Raw genomic sequence first — 19,331 nt, forward strand, 5'->3', positions numbered from 1 at the left:
CTCATAATTACCCGTGGAAAGTATTGAAGAAGAAAAAAAAAAAAGCACGGAAAACATTCACGACGACCTAAACATCAAGTCAGAGGCAGCCGGTGCCGGGATAAGGTCCCGGAAAATATGTGGCCTTATAATGCAAACAGATGCTGCAAGAAAGGCGTCACATGCGCGATACACAATTTACTTGATTTCCTCCTCCTCGTCCTCCCGCTATTCAAAGATCCTCGCGAATGAGTCAGTCACATATCAATGGACGAAAATAACACGATTCGCCGCGGCGTAATTAGAGATTCAGAAAGATGCAAACAGATGATTTGCTCTTTGACATGGGTCACCCACTGAGAAACACAAACACTATCTAAATGTCATCAGGCTCGCGGTCGTCGCCGAGCCTTGTGTGAGCGTGTGCGCCATGAATTCATTAGTTTTCTTCTATTTTCATCCCGCTGCCGTGATGACTCTTGTCAGAGGCAGGAGCCGAGAGGAGGAGAAATTGGACGGCGAAGTTAAAAGTCACAGCCAAGGAAAGAGTGCGACGCCGCCGCCGCCGCCGCCGCCGCCGCCGCCGCCGCCGCCGCCGCTCCAGAGGGTAACGCTCCGAGAAACAAACAGCCCAACATTAATTTGTTTGAGCAGATTTCTTCCGTGATCAAATGAGACAATCTCTTTATTATATATGACAAACTGGCAGATGGAAAACTATCTGCTTTATCTCCCCTCTCCTCGGACTCGGTGGCTGAATCTATCGCCGCGCAGATCAGTAATTACTGCAGGTTGTCAACAATTTATCACCGAGGTCCCACGGGTTCCCGCGCCGTGGCGGAGGCGCACGTGCAAGCGCGCACGTGCACGTCCGAACGCCGTCACCCGCGGGTCACGGTAACGCAGGAGTCACCGTGATGATGTCGGGTAACACCTCCCTGTTCTCCATGACAGCTCTTTCACCGTCCCGAGTCATTTATGGAAAGCTAATTGTGTGTTTTCTAAAGATGCTTCTCATTATTCTGGCTTTCAGGCCAGCAAATCTTTTGTCAATTGAACCTATAAGGAGCACGTGGCAAACTCAAGACCCGCGGGCCAAATGTGGCCCGTCCGTCATTTTATATGCATTTTATATGCATTTTATATTTTATAAGGTTGTAAATAAGTCAAACACGTGCATTGCACATAAAATACATTTCCAACAATGTGTGCCGATCTTGTGAAGTGAGCGCATCCCGCCAATAGATTGCTGTGTATCCACATCAACAAGTGGAATTGAGAAATACAAACAATCCCTAAATGTCCGGGAGGAGAAAAGTTGGAAGGGTGTTTCAAGAAAGATGGGAAGGCCAAAACATATTTGAGCTTCAAGGAGAAACAGTGGTATGACTTTTGTGTTATGAGGCGTCGTTGGCTATCAAAGAGTACAAAGAGTCTACATTTTGACACCGAACAGGGAGCTAAGTATGCTAAAGTTAGCCTTCCAGAAAAACAACACATTGTCCAAGAATTAAAAACAAGCAGAATATGTTCACGAAAGACACTGCAGCAGTGAAAGCTCGCTAGTGGACCAGAGCAACGAATAAACATAATGTTTTCAACATTTATGCAAATGCATACGTAACATTTTGAAGTTTATTAACATTAAGGAGTAGTTACATTTATTTTACATTTAGTGACATTTATCATGCAGGGGAGCTAAGTATGCGAAAGTTAGCCCTCCAGAAAAACAACAAATTGTCCAAGAATTAAATGTTACATATGCATTTGCATAGATTTTCTATGCAAATGCATGTGTCACATTTTGGATTTGAGTTATTTAACATCAAGGAGTAGTTACATTTGGTCGACATTACATTTGGTTATATTTACACCGTTATACTGTATAATGCTGACGTGGCACCCCTGCCATAAGGTGTCGGCCATTGATTGGAAACTCTACAGATGCGTATTTACCCGGTCGGTGTTAAGTCAAGTTTGTTATTGGTGCCGTTGCCATCGATTATCAGCTGTTCGTCAAAGTAGACATAAATAGCGCGCGCATCCATCATCGCGCCGCAGAGGTCGCGTTGTAAGTCACTTCCTTTCAGTGTAGGCCTCTTAAACAGATCCAACGCGCAGACGCCCCCCCACCGCGCCGCCCTCCCTCCCTCCCATTGTTAAACGTGATTTATGAAAAGTGACACGAGCATCAGTGTTTTTAATTATTAACGGGGACGAGTCGGTGGGAGTCATCTCTCCCCCCCCCCCCACCCGCACACAAAGGTAATGGGGTTATTTGTTGTGGTGGAGGCCCTTAAACTTTGATTCATTTGACAAGCATCCCTTGTGTCGGGCCGAGCGGCAATGGCAGGTAGATAAGAAGGCTATTCCCGGAGCTCCGCTGACATTGACCCGGCTGGCGGTGAGGGGGTACGGGGACCCGCGCGCCCCACGCGCACGCACATCCACAAACACAAGCCGCACATATTTAAACCTAGTTAATCTGCCAGCCGGCTTTACAAGTGCTCCTATTGAGATACTGACACTATTACCGAGGCTGGAGGTCAGGGGGGCGAGCCCTTGTAAAATTGCTCTTGAATTGGACTGAATAAAAAATAAAAATAAAAAAAAAAAACAGATTATAAGGTTAACCCTTGTGTTGTCTTTGCAAACTGAACACTCCCCCCCGAAATAAAAAGCACCTTATTAAATTTTAGACCCCGAATCTACTTTGGCTCGAGGAACAACCTGTCAGACTTTGCGGGTATCGGAGTTTCCACTTTTCCCTCCGCGGAGAGACGGAGTTTAATCGTGCAACGCGGCTGCCTCAATCGCTTTCTTTGCTAAGCTCGGGGTTTATTATCCGGGCCGAGGAGGTTATGTTTTCATTGCCATTTGTCTGGCTGTCAGCGGGATTAAAAAAAGAAATAAATAACGGACCAATTTCCATGAATATTGGTGTTGCGGGGGCCGAGGATGGAACCCATTACATACCGCATCAGATCCAGATATTCAAATATATTTCTCAGTAAACATAATGTGGACCTTGGACCTTACCCTTCTTTTCATTATTATTATTGTTATTATTTTTCATTTTCTGAAGCAAGATGTGTAGCATAGTGGAAAAGTTTCTTCTACTGTTTTTGTTTTTTAAGGTAATATAATTCATCTTCTACCATCTTCTCCTTTTTTATTATAATTACTATTGTTATATATTATTATATATTTTCATATGTCTATCTATTTATTTGCTTACCCTTTTCATAACCCTTTATTATGTATTAATACTATACATTAATAGATTATATAAATATATATAGACACACATGATTCCACCAAGGAGCTCCACTGAACGCCACAGCAGGTCTTTCCTACCTGAGGCTATCAGACTTTTTAAATTCCTCTCCCTTCAGCCGTAGGGAATCTTAGAATCTTAAAACCTTAAAAAAGAAAAAAAAAAAATCACCCACTTACTCTGAGTTGTAATAGTTTAAACTGTAAGAATTTATTTGTATATATGTTCATAACTGTGCAATATTTCATAACAGCTACATTTACAATATTTTGTCACACTCTTGTGCACTCCTTATCTTTCTCTTGTTACACTTAATAGTTTATTTGTATTTCTTATTCTCCCTTTTTTTCTTATTTTTTTACTGTTTATACAATTTTTCTACTATTATTTATTATTGTTACATTTTTCTTGTAACTCTGGCACAACAATTTCCTTCGTGATAAATAAATTTATTTTTTTCTCATTCTTATTCATATATATATATATATATATATATATATGTATATATGACGTCATAGAGAGAGAACTGTGAATTGGATTTATGCATTATACACATTATTTACATATGTGCAATCACATATATATACACACACACATATATATATATATATTATATACACACACACACACACACATATATATATATGACGTCATAGAGAGAGAACTGTGAATTGGATTTATCCATTATTTACATATGTACAATCACACACACACACACATGCACACGAGGCGTGAGACTCAGACGTCACATTTCTTTTTAATTGGAGATGTTCTCCTGAGCTCTGATTATAAGAGCACAATTACAGAGTTTAAATAAAACGTGCTGCAGAGCCGATGGGGCGGAGGGGCCTCTGACAGGGATCGGGGGGGTGCGGTGGGCCTCTGACAGGGATCGGGGGGCTCTCGCTGACACCCAGGTTACCGCATCGCCCTCAGACCTCCGATGGCGGTCGGACTGCAGGCAGATCTGGCAGATCGGCCCGCTCCAGCAGCAGCCGCGGATAGATCGAGACGAGATTCAGCTCCCTCAGCGGCTGTGACGGACTCTGCAGAGGGAGCTGTGCGGGAGAGCGTGCAGGTACCCCCTCCCTCTTCCCTCCGGAAAGAGGAGCGGCGTCGGAGCCTCTCCTATTGGAATGCAGGGAAGAATTCAGACCGGTATCTTCTCTCTTCTCACCAACAAATAACACCGTGTGCGTTAGCTGCTGCCGATACCGGAGATTTACTGCTTCACTTTGGTATTTTTGCCTCCTTTTGCATCAGTCATACTGGTCCGAGAAATAACCGACAGCATCTTTATCTTTATGGTGGCGTTCTTTTATTAAGATTTATTGACTGAATTTCTGCAGTGTGGAATTTCAGGCATGGGATTGTCTAAGGTGACCGTGAGCAAAAAAAAAACAAAACAAAATGTTGAAGGCGCTTCAGTTGTTAGCCTCACAGCAGGAGGGTCCCCGGTTGGATTCGTGCCTCTTTGTGTGGAATCTCCATATTCTCCCTGTGTTTCTGTCCGTTTCCTTTGGAGTCTCCATTTTCCCTCCACAGTCCAAAAACAAGCTGGAGGTTCACCGGAGAGCCTGACATTGCAGTGTGAATGCGAATATGATGCACGGATGACAGGGTGAATGGTTGCATGTCTCTATGTTGTGACGAACTTGTGAACGATCCAGGGTGAACCCCCTTTCTCCACCAAAGACATCTGGGATAGTGTCAATACTGAATGAATGAATGAATGAATGAATGAATGAATGAATGAATGAATGAATGAATGAATGTTCACAGAATGTTCTGCACAAGTCACCTGCACTGAACCACCCAATAGTGGCTGAAGAACTGACAATGAACATCACTTGTGTTTACAAATATGAAACCCTGACTCCGCTGGGGAAGTGGACGCTTATCCCTTTTGAATTTAGACTCGGGGGTTCAAGGGGTTTGTGGGGTTCTTGGGTTTGCTGGGGTTCCTTGGCTTTCCTAGGTTTGCTGGGGTTCCTTGGCTTTCCTAGGGTTCCTTGGTTTTCCTGGGTTTGCTGGGGTTCCTTGGCTTTTCTGGGGTTTCTGGGGTTACTTGGCTTTCCTGGGTTCCTTGGCTTTCCTGGGTTTGTTGGGGTTCCTTGGCTCTCCTGGGGTTTCTGGGGTTCCTTGGCTCTCCTGGGTTTGCTGGGTTTCCTTGGCTTTCCTGAGTTTGCTGGGGTTCCTTGGCTCTCCTGGGTTTGCTGGGTTTCCTTGGCTATCCTGGGGTTTCTGGGGTTCCTTGGCTCTCCTGGGTTTGCTGGGTTTCCTTGGCTATCCTGGGGTTTCTAGGGTTCCTTGGCTTTCCTGGGTTTCCTGGGTTTCCTGGGTTTCCAGGAGTGCAGAAGCTTCCAGACCTGCTTGCGGTTCATCTCCCATCCCCTGTTGATGTTGAAAGTTGTAGTGCTCCTTCCAAAGAGGGTAATTGTCTCATTGCATTTGCAAGGCTCAAAGTCAAAACTTCACTTTTGGATTGATGCGGTTACGCCCCACAACCACACACACACACACACACACACACACACACACACACACACACACACACACACACACACACACACACACACACGCACGCGCAGCTTCGGTCGTCCGTCTCTTCCATCCCTTTCCACTTGTCTCCGGGATGATGTTTTCTCGGATGCGCCGTGCCGACCGCGTGGGCCGCTGCGATGAAGAGCGGCTGCGTGGCCCGTGCAGCGTGCGCTAATCTTCATGCCCCGGTTGTCGTTCGGTGACAAGGACCATGTTATTTTTTCTTCACTCTGACAAAAACGTCTCTCTTTTCCGCTTGAAGGATTTCTCCTCTGTCCAGAGATGATGGTTTTATTCCTCCCCTCCCGTGTTATTTCCTGAATGCACTTCCTGTTAGTTAACTACACACTAGCGAATGTTTATCCGGCCCATGTTTTCTGTGCAGGTCTATAAGTGGCCGAGGGCGTGGAGCCGCTGAACAAACGCCGCTTGACTTGAATTAGGTTCTACATTTTACCTGCTGTGTTGATTCTGACCCTTAAATGACCCTCAAATTACCTAAAGACAATTACCGTGTTTATCCTTCGCGGCGTCTGCCTTGCTGCTCGGAGGCGGCCAAAGCGCAGCGCTGTATTCTTTGCTAATTACAAACCCTCCGGCGAAGGCGTACGGCACTCGGCGACCTTTCCGCCGCTCCCCGCGCAGGACCGCGGGAGGCCGGGGGAAATAAGTCTCCTCGATTTAAAGTGCCTCAGAAGCAGCGACAGAGGTCAACAAGCTGGAAACGCATCAGGGACAAGGACAAAGCTTTAGAAACAGGCTCCCGTCATTGCCGTGTGATATGAGAGGTGGGTCTCAGACACTGGATAGCTTCAGGTGTGTGTGAGTGTGTGTGTGTGCACAATAGCATACAGGCATGAAATGATATTAAAGCACAACTTATAATGTCTTGCTTTGTATTTTCATACCATCATCGCAGAGAAATGGCCATCTTTCTCCCGGGATAGGGAGGTCTTCTGATAACATAATGCACGGTTTTGCGAGATAATTTTGCGTCCTATTGTTGTACAGATGTGTGTGTCTATTAGCGCTATTTTCTCCCGCCATCTAGACCTGGTGTGATCTGCCAGAGAGATCACTGTGACTCCGGTCTGGTCTGAGGAGCGAAGGCAACACACACCGTCTGATGTTGAGCCACCGAGGGAACTAAGTGGCGTCTTATCAGAGGCTGAAAAGAGCACAAACACACGTGTATTCACTGAAGCGCTGACATGTCAAGATATTAATAATCATATAATGAATGTGAGCCGAATGCAAAAATACGTTTTTCCCAACGATGCAATAATTGGCATTTCATGGATATTACTATACGTACTGTGTTTTCATGCGCATAATGTATTTTCTTGCCCGAACGACAGAATAAGAACAATAATTTCCGGACTATAATCCGCAACTTTTGCTTAAACAACGATGGCTAAACATTTAGCCTCGTCACATCAGAACAAATCGAATTACAGTGAAATTATGAGTCCGCTCAATTGCGACACCAAAGAAAGCGACTCTCGTGGTTTTAGTGCGCAGGAGGAAGACAAGATATTGATCAGCTGGAGTAGGACAAAGTCAGGATAGAAAATGGATAGACTTTGCCTTGTGTTACTTATTATTTATAATAAGTATAATAAAACTGTTAATTTAATTGTAAAAAAAAAGGCATTTCCAGTACACATTTGTGGATGTACAGGTATGTATTTCATTAAAAGTAAAAAATAAAATGTGTAAATATGTCCCAACGTAGTCACCTGCAGCTTATAGACAAGTGCAGCCTATATATGTACATTTATTTATTTTTAGCCATCACGGCTAATATTCAGGTGCGCTCAATAGTCTGGAAATATCGGTAGTTTTGTCTCAGTCTGGAGCACTAATGTTCCCACGTTGCCCGGAGCCAGTTTGTGAAGCACATTTGAAACCATTTTGTTTCAAGCAGTAATATGACTGCCTGTGTTTGTGCAAATATTTTTTTTTCCTTCATCCATTATCTCTACATTCAACCATTCACTGTCTCATCCGAGCCTCGCACAGACGTACAATCATTCACTCTGGCATTTATACGTCAGATAAAGACATCCAGTCATTGCCTCATTCACATGTCATAATCAGTAAAAACTTTATTTGTCCCTGAGGGGGAATTTTTTTTTCTTTTTTTCTTTCTAGAATCGGAAAAAAACTTTATTAAAATAGTCCTATAGTCACTCTCTCATTCACACACACTGGCAGTTTAGCACTGTGAGGAAACTCATGCAGAAAAGCCTCTTGAATTCTAACCAATGCGCCGTCCAACTTTTTACATTTTCAGTTACTAAATACTTGCAGATAATTCATTTTCTGTAATTTACAATTTTATGAAAATATCTAAATGAAACTGTCAATATTAAAGGTAAAAACCAGCGTTCTCAGGGGGTCACTGGCTGGATATTCAGGCGCCGCCTGTCGGAGGCAGATGTAACATTTGACACCGCGCTTCATTCAAAATCATAATTCTTCATTTGGCAGACGTTAATAAGGAGAGGGGAGAAGTCTTTAAAGAAAGTGCGTCACATCTAGAAATCTTCCTGCTTTCTCCTTCTGGTTTAACTTAGGCCGGTGATTGTAAATGCGGTCAGTAATAATGTGCTCTTCATCTTTTTAAGCTGCACGGTCAGAAGGTTTGCATTTCATCTGTGTGATTTAACCTCAGTTCTCCCCCAGAAAGGTTCGGGTTTAGGACAGGGGCCGCGCTGAAAAGCAATATATGTCGGTAAATAATGCAGCGGACGTTGTTTTTATTGCCTTTCCCACTCGGTCTGTACTTTCTGCAAACAGTACAGTTAGCCGTCTGTGACAGAGCCGCCCCCGGTGCTTGTACCCGAGACGGACCGCGGCGGCGGGTAACCATGCCAACAAATGCATCCTCACTCCCAACTTTTGTAAAGTGAAATTTGCAGGGCGGCCGAGACATAATTCCCATCTCGGCGCGCCAGGCGAGGCGAGGCTCATTTAAAGTTTGACTTTCTCGGGGTGGTTAATATTTCAACACACTCACTTATTTCCGTGTATACTCACCTCGCATTAGCTTTCCTTAGCCGTCGCGCCATTTACCGGGTTTTAAATGTAATTTCTGCTTAAAAATCTCATTATCAATGTGCTACGACATGCTACACCCACAAAACCGCCCCGTGGAAAAAAAAAGTAACCAGGAAATCATCTCTGCCTGTCTAAGATCAGGCCGCTATCTATTTGTTTATCCCTCAAAATGCATCAGCAAACCAAATTAAAACTCCTATCTTTGTGCTCCAGGCTCCCAAATGTTATTTCCAATCAGGATGAGAGGCGGTGAGGCTGCATCAGCGGCACAGGAGGGTACAGTAAGGACAAGATTAAATATTAATTCATACTGCATATTCATATTTATCTCACTTGTTGAAAAGCTCGCAGCCTTCTGGGACTGAGCCCTTATTCCTGTTCTCCCGGCCCCCCCAAAAGCAGCGCTTCAACCAATTCAGAGCGATAAAGAAATAACGGGATTTTCTTCAACGCGTCCCGATTCTTACAATGTTTTTCAGATTCGCTTTATTTTTCCAATGCGTCATCTGCAGCTCGATTGTTGTGCTCGAGAGTTGAAAGGAGCCGGGTCAGAGGTGCGGATCTCGGGCTTCCGGTGAGAACGTCGACAGCGAAAGAGCCGGGATTAAGCCAATGAAGGTAGACAGTTGAGGAAACAGTGGCGGGACACATTTTATAGCCTGGATTGTAGAAATGTGCATCCGTTGAGGGCGTAAAGATTGAAAGAACCTGGATAAAGGTTACCGGATCCGCTTAGAGCAGGGATGTCGGACTCATTTTCAGCATAATGGTCGCCCTGAAAGGGCCATGTGGAACTGCAACACGATAAATGTGACTAAATGTAAAATAAATGTAACTACTCCTTCATGTTAATAAACTTCAAAATGTTACGTATGCATTTGCATATATGTTGAAAACATTACGTTTATTCGTTGCTCTGGTCCACCAGCGAGCTTTCACTGCTGCAGTGTCTTTCTTTGACACATTCTGCTTGTTTTTAATTCTTGGACGATGTGTTTTTTTCTAGAAGGCTAACTTTAGCATACTTAGCTCCGACAAAAGACATCCGCTTTTTCTCCTTGAAGCACAAACATTTACTGGCCTTTCCATTTTTCTTGAAACATCCTTCCATCTCCATCAACTTTTCTCTTCCTGGTCATTTAAATGTATATTTCTCAATTCCACTTGTTGAAAATGGCATTGATGTGGATCCACTGCGATCTAATGGCGGGTAACATGAACGGCATAACTTGTGGGAAATGTAGTTTATGGTCAATGCACGTGCTTGACTTATTTATTTTAAGACAATCTGAGCTTTTAAGACGTTCTCACGGGCCAAATAAAATGACGTGGCGGGCCACATTTGGCCTGCGGGCCTTGAGTTTGACATGGTGTCCCCCAACCCCTGATCCATGTATCAATCGGTACCGGGCCGCCCCAGAAATAATCATTCATTCCCGTTGGATTTATTATCTGAGTCTGAGCCATCTTTATTCTGAAAAATCTTTCATTTTGAAAAATGACCGGAATCTCTCGGTAAAAATGTAACCAACAAGCTAGCAAAATGAGAAAAAAAAGAAAACAGATGTGGGAAGGGAATTTTTTTTTTCAAAGGGGAAAAGGTCTAGTGAAGAGACAGAGGAAGAGTTTACAGCTTCCAAAGATTTTAACAGAAAATACCTGGAGTTCTACTTGAAATGTGGATTTATCGTAACAGGTGATTCCCACAGACGGAGCCGCTCTGCAGAATATGCAGCAAAGAGGCCATGAAGCCCTCACTAGACTCATGTTACGTTGTTGGCGCGATGTTACAAGGAAGCTGCTGATAAAGTTGCATACGAGTACACAGAACCCTCGACCTCTCTGGTGTTCAGAGAATCCCACTTCAGGCGACATCTACCGTAATTTCCGGACTATAAGCCGCTACTTTTTTCACAACGATGCGGCTCATTTATGGATCTTTTTGGGCGAAAAAGCTTCACGCGACTAAAACTTTTAGCCTCCTCACATGAAATTGTGTAATTCTGAGGCTGGCCTGATGAAGATGAAGACAGCGATCAGAGTCGGACAAAGCGGGGATAGAAAATGGATTCGTGGATGGACTTTTCTTAGTGTTATTTATTATTTATCGTTTTCATCAGCCGTGTTGCAGGCACCGTTCAGGACAAAAGCATTTCCGGTACGTATTTGTGGATGTTACCGGTATGTGGAAAAAGTGCTTCAGAAACATCTTTCTGTGTAATATCTCATATTACAACATGGACGCCTGTCGCTTCTAGACAATTGCTTACACAATAAATGTACACATATATTCATGTAGTTTGTTTTAGCTTATATTCAGGTGCGCTCAGTTGTCTGGAAATTACGGGACTCTCTGCATATTCAATCGAAAACTTCCAAACCTGAAAATGCAAAAATGATTTATGGTTTATTATTTTTTATTGCTGTCTTTGAGACCCAAATAATTTGAGATAAATAACAAGGCAGATACCTGGACAGGAGACAGGCTTCAAAGTCAGGTGTCGCCCACTTTTTCAATTTCTTCCTTAACCTTTTGCAAATCATATCCATAACACAATATGCATATTTGGAATATTTAAATTTAGTTTTATTCACAATTGAACAAGAAGGGTTGGCATGTGCCTGCTTTTATTATTATTATTCCTTCATTGTCTCTATGCGGTGCTTACGAGATAAAACATTTATCGATGCCAATATGGAAAAATGTGTGCAAAATGCGGATGTGTTTAATGGACACGCGAGCGGCCGTGAGGACGCGCCGGCTCGTAAATAGCCAATCATATCACAAGATATGCGAGGGAGCAGCGAGTGACGCTCGAACGGCCTGTCAGCGCGGGGAAAATAATTACAGGAAGTGATAATTGCTCACAACCAGAGATTGACAGGTCAGCTCGCCAAAACAACAGTCAGCCTGATAAATAAAGTAGAAAATTACCAGCCGCTACCGGCTTTTCTAGCACGCGGTGATTAGGAATATTAAGTCCGATTAAATATTTCATCATTGTTACTTTCTCTGTTTTTAGAACCGGCTTTCAAGTCAGCGCTTTTTCATCCGCAAAGTTATCGGAGCGTCATGGCCGCCAGCTGTTCGCTCCTCTTTCTCCACCGCGTTCTTCTTTCCTCGAGGCGCTCGGCCTCAACAGTTGACCGGTTCTACGCTCACGATGCACGAAACCACTCCCTTTCATCAAGGTGAACCGGTTTCTTGCCGCTCGGACCGGTAGGAGGGATTTCTGCAGCCCGGACCTTCGGTTTTATCCGTTTAATCCACTGCTCCTTTAACGCTGCACTCGCCGGTAGCTAGTTAGCATGCATTATTAGCATATTAGGAAATTTGGACCTTTGGTTTTATCTGTCAGCATTTGGTGCAACTGTTTTTTAAAGCTGCACTTCCTGGTAGCTCCTTAGCATGCATCATTAGCATTTGCTGATTACGTACCTTTGGTTTTATCCGTCAGCGTTTGATGCAACTTTTTTTTAATACTGTACTACCTGGTAGCGCAGCGTTAAAAAAAAAAAAAAGTTGCATCAAACGCTGATGAATAACACCAAAGGTACGGAATTAGCAAATGCTAATGATGCATGCTAAGTAGCTACCAGGAAGTGCAGCTTTAAAAAAAAAAAAAAAAACACTTGCATCAAATGCTTTTTTTTTTTTAACGCTGCACTACCTGGTAGCTAATTCTAGGGTTAGATGGAGAAAGTTGATTCGCTGTGGCGACCCCTGACGGTAAAAGCCGAAAGGAGAAGAAGAAGAAGACTACCTGGTAGCTAATTAGCATGCATCATTCGCATGTTTGCTTCTATCATACCTTTCATTTTATCCGTCGGTGGGCGACACAATTCTTTTTTAACGCTGCACTACCTGGTAGCTACTTAGCATGCATCATTAGCATATGAGCAAATTCTGTACCTTTGGTTTTATCCGTCAGCGTTTGATGCAATTCTTTTTTAACGCTGCACTCGCTGGTAGTTAATTAGCATGCATCATTAGCATATTAGCACCATCCAGAGAGCAGGTTCTACTGACGTGCACCGCGCCAGGTAGACAAGCACATTTACGGTGTTTGTAGACATCAGACGCTAATTCGTGTGCGGTGTTTACATCAGGCCATAATCAGATCCACTGCAATCAGCAAGACATGGCGAAAAATCACTTTCTGTTGATTTAGCAGGACCTCGGGATGGCACCTAGCGCACGGTAAAGCAAACAGTTGTCACGTCTTCTTCTTTTCCTTCGGGCTGCTCCCTTCTGTGGTCGCCACAACCAATCATCTTCCTCCATCTAACCCGCTGCATCCGTAAATCTCCTCCCGACCTCCTGCCAGGCGGTTCCAGCCTCAGAATGTTTCTCCCCAGATCCACACCATCTCAGTCTGACTTTATCTCCAGAACATCTAACACGCGTCACTAATAATGAAATTCGGCAAGCAGAAAACGACTTCTATCGCTACTCCGACCAGGCGGGTCGGTGTGTTGCTATGGTGATGTTTTATGTGTTCTCGTGGCTTGTTGTCGTCCAGATCGCCGGAACGTTGCGTACGTTTGTTTGGTTGCAAAGCCTCCCGCACCCGGCGAGGATGTTTTTCTCCAAACTCCTGCCATTCAGGTCCTTTTCACCGAAACGACATCCCGCTGGATTCCATGTAAACGTAGCAACATCCTGTTGGAAGCGAATCCTAAAATTCAAGTGAAAGAACTAATCCCGTGCAAAACCTTATTTCTCTTGGCATTTAATGCACTTGATGGAGTGGAAGATACAAAGACAGCTTATCATAATTGAATATCTGGCGATAATAAATAACAAACTTGAGCCGAGCTCCGTGTGAGTACGTCGGTAAAAGCCTTTTGCTCGATCTTTCCGAAGCCCTCCAAACACCCTTCGCCCTCAAATGAGTCGCGCCTCTCTCAGCCGTCTCGCGGAAGAGATATTCATTGACTTTCAATTACTAAATATGGGGTGTAGCTGGCTTAATATGGATGTCTTGTAAAATGTTTCACTGGGGCAGAAAATGAGCTGTGAACGCTGATTCTTGAAACCGAAGACGCAAGAGACGCATCCCCAAGCATCTCGGATGGATCTTCTCTAACCGGAGGCGTTAATTCAACCCGCTCGCCCGGGATTCTCACCCCGGATCCGTTTCATGCCGGTGTGTGTTGTTGTTGTTGTTGTTGTCGTCGTGCGTTCACGCTGCAAAAAACACACAATCAGCGGGAGGCGGACGCGACACCCGCAGAAGAGTGTATTTCAGAAACTGGGTTTTTATTTGCGTTCCCGCGGTGCCGGTGGCGCGCAGAAGCGGGCAAACAATGCGGCGTTCATTAGTTTGTGTGCATTAGCAACGGGATCTAATGGGGTTTCGCATTTGAGACGGGCGGCGGAGGAGGCCGCGATGATTTAAGATGATGTTCATTTTATGGAAATCAAATCAAGAAATAAGAACAGTAATGACTCGACGCGCCGCGCGTCTCCCGGCCGCCGCCACCTTCCTCCTCACCCGCTCCGTCTCTCACCTTTCCTCGCCCTTCTCCTCTTGTCGCTGTCAGAACTCATTTGGAAGCCGCTAATGAGCGACTCGAATTAGGATCCCCCCACAGCTCCATCCAGGTGTGTGTAATGAGGCGAGAAGACCTAAGACGGGGGGCTCCCCCTCGTAGACCCACGCGTCACACTTCTCACCGATCTGTCGGGCGCAAAGGAAATTGAGCACAAAGCATACATTCTCCAAAAAAAAAAAAAAAAAAAAAAGGGAACGCGGGTTGATATCGTCGGCATCGTCGCATCTGTTTATCACGTATCGCCGCTGAGGGCGGGCGCGTTTACGCGGGCTAACTTAATGAGATGGAAATTGAAGCTGTAAGTTTGTGAAATGCGGTCATGAGTTTTCCTCTCAAGGCCATCAGTTAGATCTGGGCTTCTGGCGGCTGATGGGCTGCGATCTGTTATCGTCCCCGTGGCCTGGCCTCTCACAGACAGGCTAAATAGGTGGTCTCCCTCCACTGGAGGTGGAAATGAATCTTGCCTCGGATCCCCCTCTCCTTTCTGCCTCCTCTGACACCCCCACCCGCCCTACCCTCACCTATCTAGGTCATCTCACTTTGTTTGACGTGACGGGTGCAAACAGTGGAGATGTGTGTTCGCGTGTGTGTGTGTGTGTGTGTGTGTGTGTGTTCCAGCCAAAAAGCCTCAACTTTCCAAAAGTGCTGGATGATCAATTGCGGTGCGATTTTATTGAATCCAATTACTTTCGATTTTTTTTTTTTTTTTTTCCTCAGGCTGATCAGATGAAGTGAAGCAGTAAAGTCAGCAAAAAAAAAAAAAAAATCCAAGGACCGGGATATTTGGTGCTCTTCATCACTGTCCATCAAGTTGCCATGACTTATCAGCGACAACAAACACCTTGACAGAGTGACACAGTCACAAATGATGGCCGTCTGCCTTGCATGAAGGTTTTGCAGAAACTAATCTGATTAGCATCCCTCCTCGCTGCCTCAGCGTTTTTACGGTCGGGACGGCGTCGCCGCTCCGAGTCCTGGTTGGGAAGCGGAGCGCCGAGCTCGGCCTTTCCGGGGGTTCACTCAACCGATATAAAACGCAGAAATCCGTTTGTTTTTCTGTTTAGCTTCTAGAGTCGAACTCAGACGAGTGAATGTTGGAGTTATTCGTTCACGTATGCATTTTCTTATCCTGCAATCAGGGCCGCGGAGGGTAAAGTCTGTCCCGGTCGTCCTCGGCCGAGAGGCGGGGTTCACCTTGGACCGCTCGCCAGTCCATCACATATCGAGACGCGCAGCCATTCGGCCTCTTATTTCCACGTCACATAGAGACGCGCCGTGTCTCCGCGTTATTTGGTCGGGATCGTCTCAATCAAAGTCCGTTCCCGCCTCCTGCCCCGCAGGACCGGCACCGATTGGAGCGTAAAGTTCGAGCCGCCGGTTTAAAGACTCTCCTGCAGCCCGACGATGATCGTGCAAATGATCCTCCGTGTAAGAACGAGGAAAAGCAAGGTGGCGATTGACGGCTCACCAACAAGAACCTGCCGGGGGAATCGAGATACATTTTCCTGCTTGGGATTAAAACGGAGCGGGTCGGGAAAGAGGCAAAACGAATGCGACAAAAGGCGGCAAACTCCTCTCCTCTCCGCTCGGCTCCACAGGACGGGACGGGACGGGACGCCTCACCGGCGTCTCCTCGGATTGGATGAAACCCGGCGTGTCGTTGCGGAGCAGATCGGTCCCCGCTTGCACCTGGTGCTTTGTTTCCACTTTAAATAGCTTCCATCTTCATAGCTGCCTCTCTTTCTGACACAAAACTCCCCTATGTGTGTGTGTGTGCGTGTGTGTGTGCGTGTGTGTGTGATGTGAATCGGTTTCTCCCCGCCTCTCAGGTACATCCTTCATCCCCTCCTTCTCTTCTTCCTCCCCCCTCCTTGCAATTCGCTGCCCACTCAAGCAGCTGTCAAGGTGAAGCGGTTTTACATGGCGAGCCTCCAATGCCCTTGTCCAATTTCACTTTGGAGGGGAAGCTGGGCTGAACACGCCAATCCTGATATTACCCGGCAAATTAAATCACGCACTGGGACGCGGAGGAGTGAGAGAGCGCTGCGGCTGCTGTAATGGAAGGGTGAGGAGACGGGGAGGGGGGGAAGGCGGCGCTGTGTGGTCTGATCAGGACATCCGCGGCCGGGATGAATCGAGCCTCCGTAGCTCCTGGACACGTCCATAACCCAGGCGCGATTGGCTGGAAATTAAAGGTCTTATCGGAGATGAAGGAGCCGACGGAGGAAATAAAAGCGCCGGAACCCGATAGGAGCGCGTTCCGTGGACGGTCGTCGCTCTCGCCGAGGTTCGGCCCCGTAAAAAGGTCGTATAACAAGGGCCGTAAAAATATGGCCACGCTCCGGTGGAAGATATAATTGAATGTGGTAACTTGTCGTCCGGTCGGCGCTCGCCGCTTTGACGCGTGTGTTCGATTCCAAACAAGCGAGGTCGGCCATCTTTAAAACCTGCCTTTCCGTTTGGTTCCCGACCCCCCGGATCATTTGGTCCCGGAAAATCTTTCTCGGTCCAAATTATATTTTTTTTCATTCGATCTTCCGGATCTTTTGGTGAAAAATAACTTTTCCCGTCTTTGCCTTTCTGCCGCACTTACCATCATTTCCGGAACGTTACTTTTTTCAGAGACTTTGAACGCTACGGCTCGAACAACGACGACTTTATGGGTTTTTTTGGGGGGGCTGATGAGCTTCACGTCGCCAAAAAATTTCACCTCGTCGCATCGGACCAACAAAATTACCCTAAAATTCTGAGGCCGTTGAATTCCGACACGGGAGGAGACCGCTTTAATGGTTTTAGCGTGCGGGAGGAAGACCGAGATAGCGATCGGCTGGAGAAGGACAAAGCGGGGAAAGAAAATGGATTGACTTTTCCATGTGTTATTTATCACTAATCTTTGTCATCGGCCGTGTTACAAGCGGCGTTCGAAAAAAAAAAGGCAGTTTTTGTGGATGTATTTAATGAAACGTTAAAAAAAAACAATGTTTCTGCGCAAATATCTCATGTTACAACGTGGACATCTGCAGCTTATAGATAACTGCGGCTTATATATGTACACATAAATGTATTTAATTGTTTTTAGCAGCTTATCTTCAGGTGCGCTCAATAGTCCGGAAATGACAGTATATACAGTAATTGCCGAATAAAAAGTGTATAAAATATTGCGAAGTGACAGAACTTTTTATTATTTTAGCCCCTGTGCCTCTAACAGGTCTGCTGAAACATTTTCATGCATAAAAGCCGTCCCTGCTATCAAAAAGGGTTGAGGATCGCTGATCTAGAACGTTCAGAACCATCAGCGTTGTATCAGCGTCTTCACGGCCGAGACGAACTCTTTATCCACGAAATAGAACATGGCGGCTTCAAGGTCGAGGCCGAAGCCGCTTCCATGGTTTTCACGAAAATCCCTTCTTTTTTCGGGAGCGTCGTCGATCGGATGACGTCAACTGAGAAACACTGTCGCTCGAAAAACAGTTCATTTAAACTGATATTAAGAGCAGCGACGGGGGTTTTCAAATAGTCGTAAAAAATATAAACTTTATGTTAGTGACGGGGTTGGAACGAGAAAAAAAACGTGACGGAACCGTGGCCATCGGGAAAACTGAAGATCTTTTAACTCAAGAATGGAAGTTCTAGCCCCAAATCGAGGAATTAAACATCAAAAAAAGGAAGGGGTTATTTGTTGGAACGGCTCAAGGACCGCGGCTTTGCTACTCTCTGTGCTGTTTTGTGTGATGAAATATTGAGCCGTGCAAACTTAGATAGTAGAAAGATTTGGAAACAGTATGACAGTGTGACGTGCAGAGAGTGGCACGCGTTCAGGGTCAAGAAAAAGACAGAAAATCAGAGTTTATTGAATAAATACTTTCCTCTTCAGTTTAAAAAGACTCTTTGCATACCTGCATTCACTCAAAATAACATTTAAAACAATCTGTCAGTGTCTGAAAAGGAGTCCCTCATAAACTATTCACCCTCTCAATAGCACATCAAATTGAGATGATAAAAGTGCAAGGGGTTTTTATGCATTCATTCATTCATTTATTAGCTGGATCGCTAATGTAGAGAAATACTAACATTCACCCCTTATTCAAATGTTATATATAGAAATATTTAAATTCACCCTCTCCTTCACGTCATGAAGGGAGCTACAATCATTTGCTCCCTCCTTCACACAGCGAGAGGATGAATGTAGCCATTCATCCTGGAGACGTAAGATATTCAAACGCAACCATTCACCCTCTTTTTTTACATTTCATCTGTAGATATACAACATTCATACAGAAACATTCAACCCATTCACCCCCTCATTCAAATGTCATATAGAGAAATATGCAAATTCACCCTTTCATTCACGTCATGAAGGGAGCTACAATCACTTACTCCCTCTCTCACTCACATTTCACATGCAGACATACAACTATTCACTCTCTCATCCACAAATCAAATAGATATGCAACCATTCACCCCGTCGTTCACATTTCATCTGGAGATACGCAACTACCGTATTTTCCGGACTATACGTCGCTCCGGATTATAAGTCGCACCAGCCAAAAAAGCATGATAAAGAACGAAAAAAAACCATATATAAGTCGCACTGGAATATAAGTCGCATTTTTGGGGGGAAATTATTTGATAAAATCCAACACCAAGAATAGACATTTCATCTTGACAGGCAATTTAAAACAAAAAACATATAGAGGACAACAGGCTGAGTAAGTATAGCCTAGTATAGCCTGTATGACGCATAAACTACAAACTGAGAACGTGCCTGCTAGGCTACGTTAACGTAACATATTACGGTAAGAGTCGTTCAAATAACGATAGCATATAGCACATGCTACAACCAAACAATCGGTGTCACTCTCAATCACTAAATCCAACGAAATCGTCTTCTTCGGTGTCACTTCTAAAC

Source organism: Fistularia commersonii, chromosome 33 (assembly GCF_037954325.1).
Source record: "Fistularia commersonii isolate RoL2024-O1a breed Wild chromosome 33, RoL_Fcom_v1.0, whole genome shotgun sequence".
Lineage (NCBI taxonomy): Eukaryota > Metazoa > Chordata > Actinopteri > Syngnathiformes > Fistulariidae > Fistularia > Fistularia commersonii.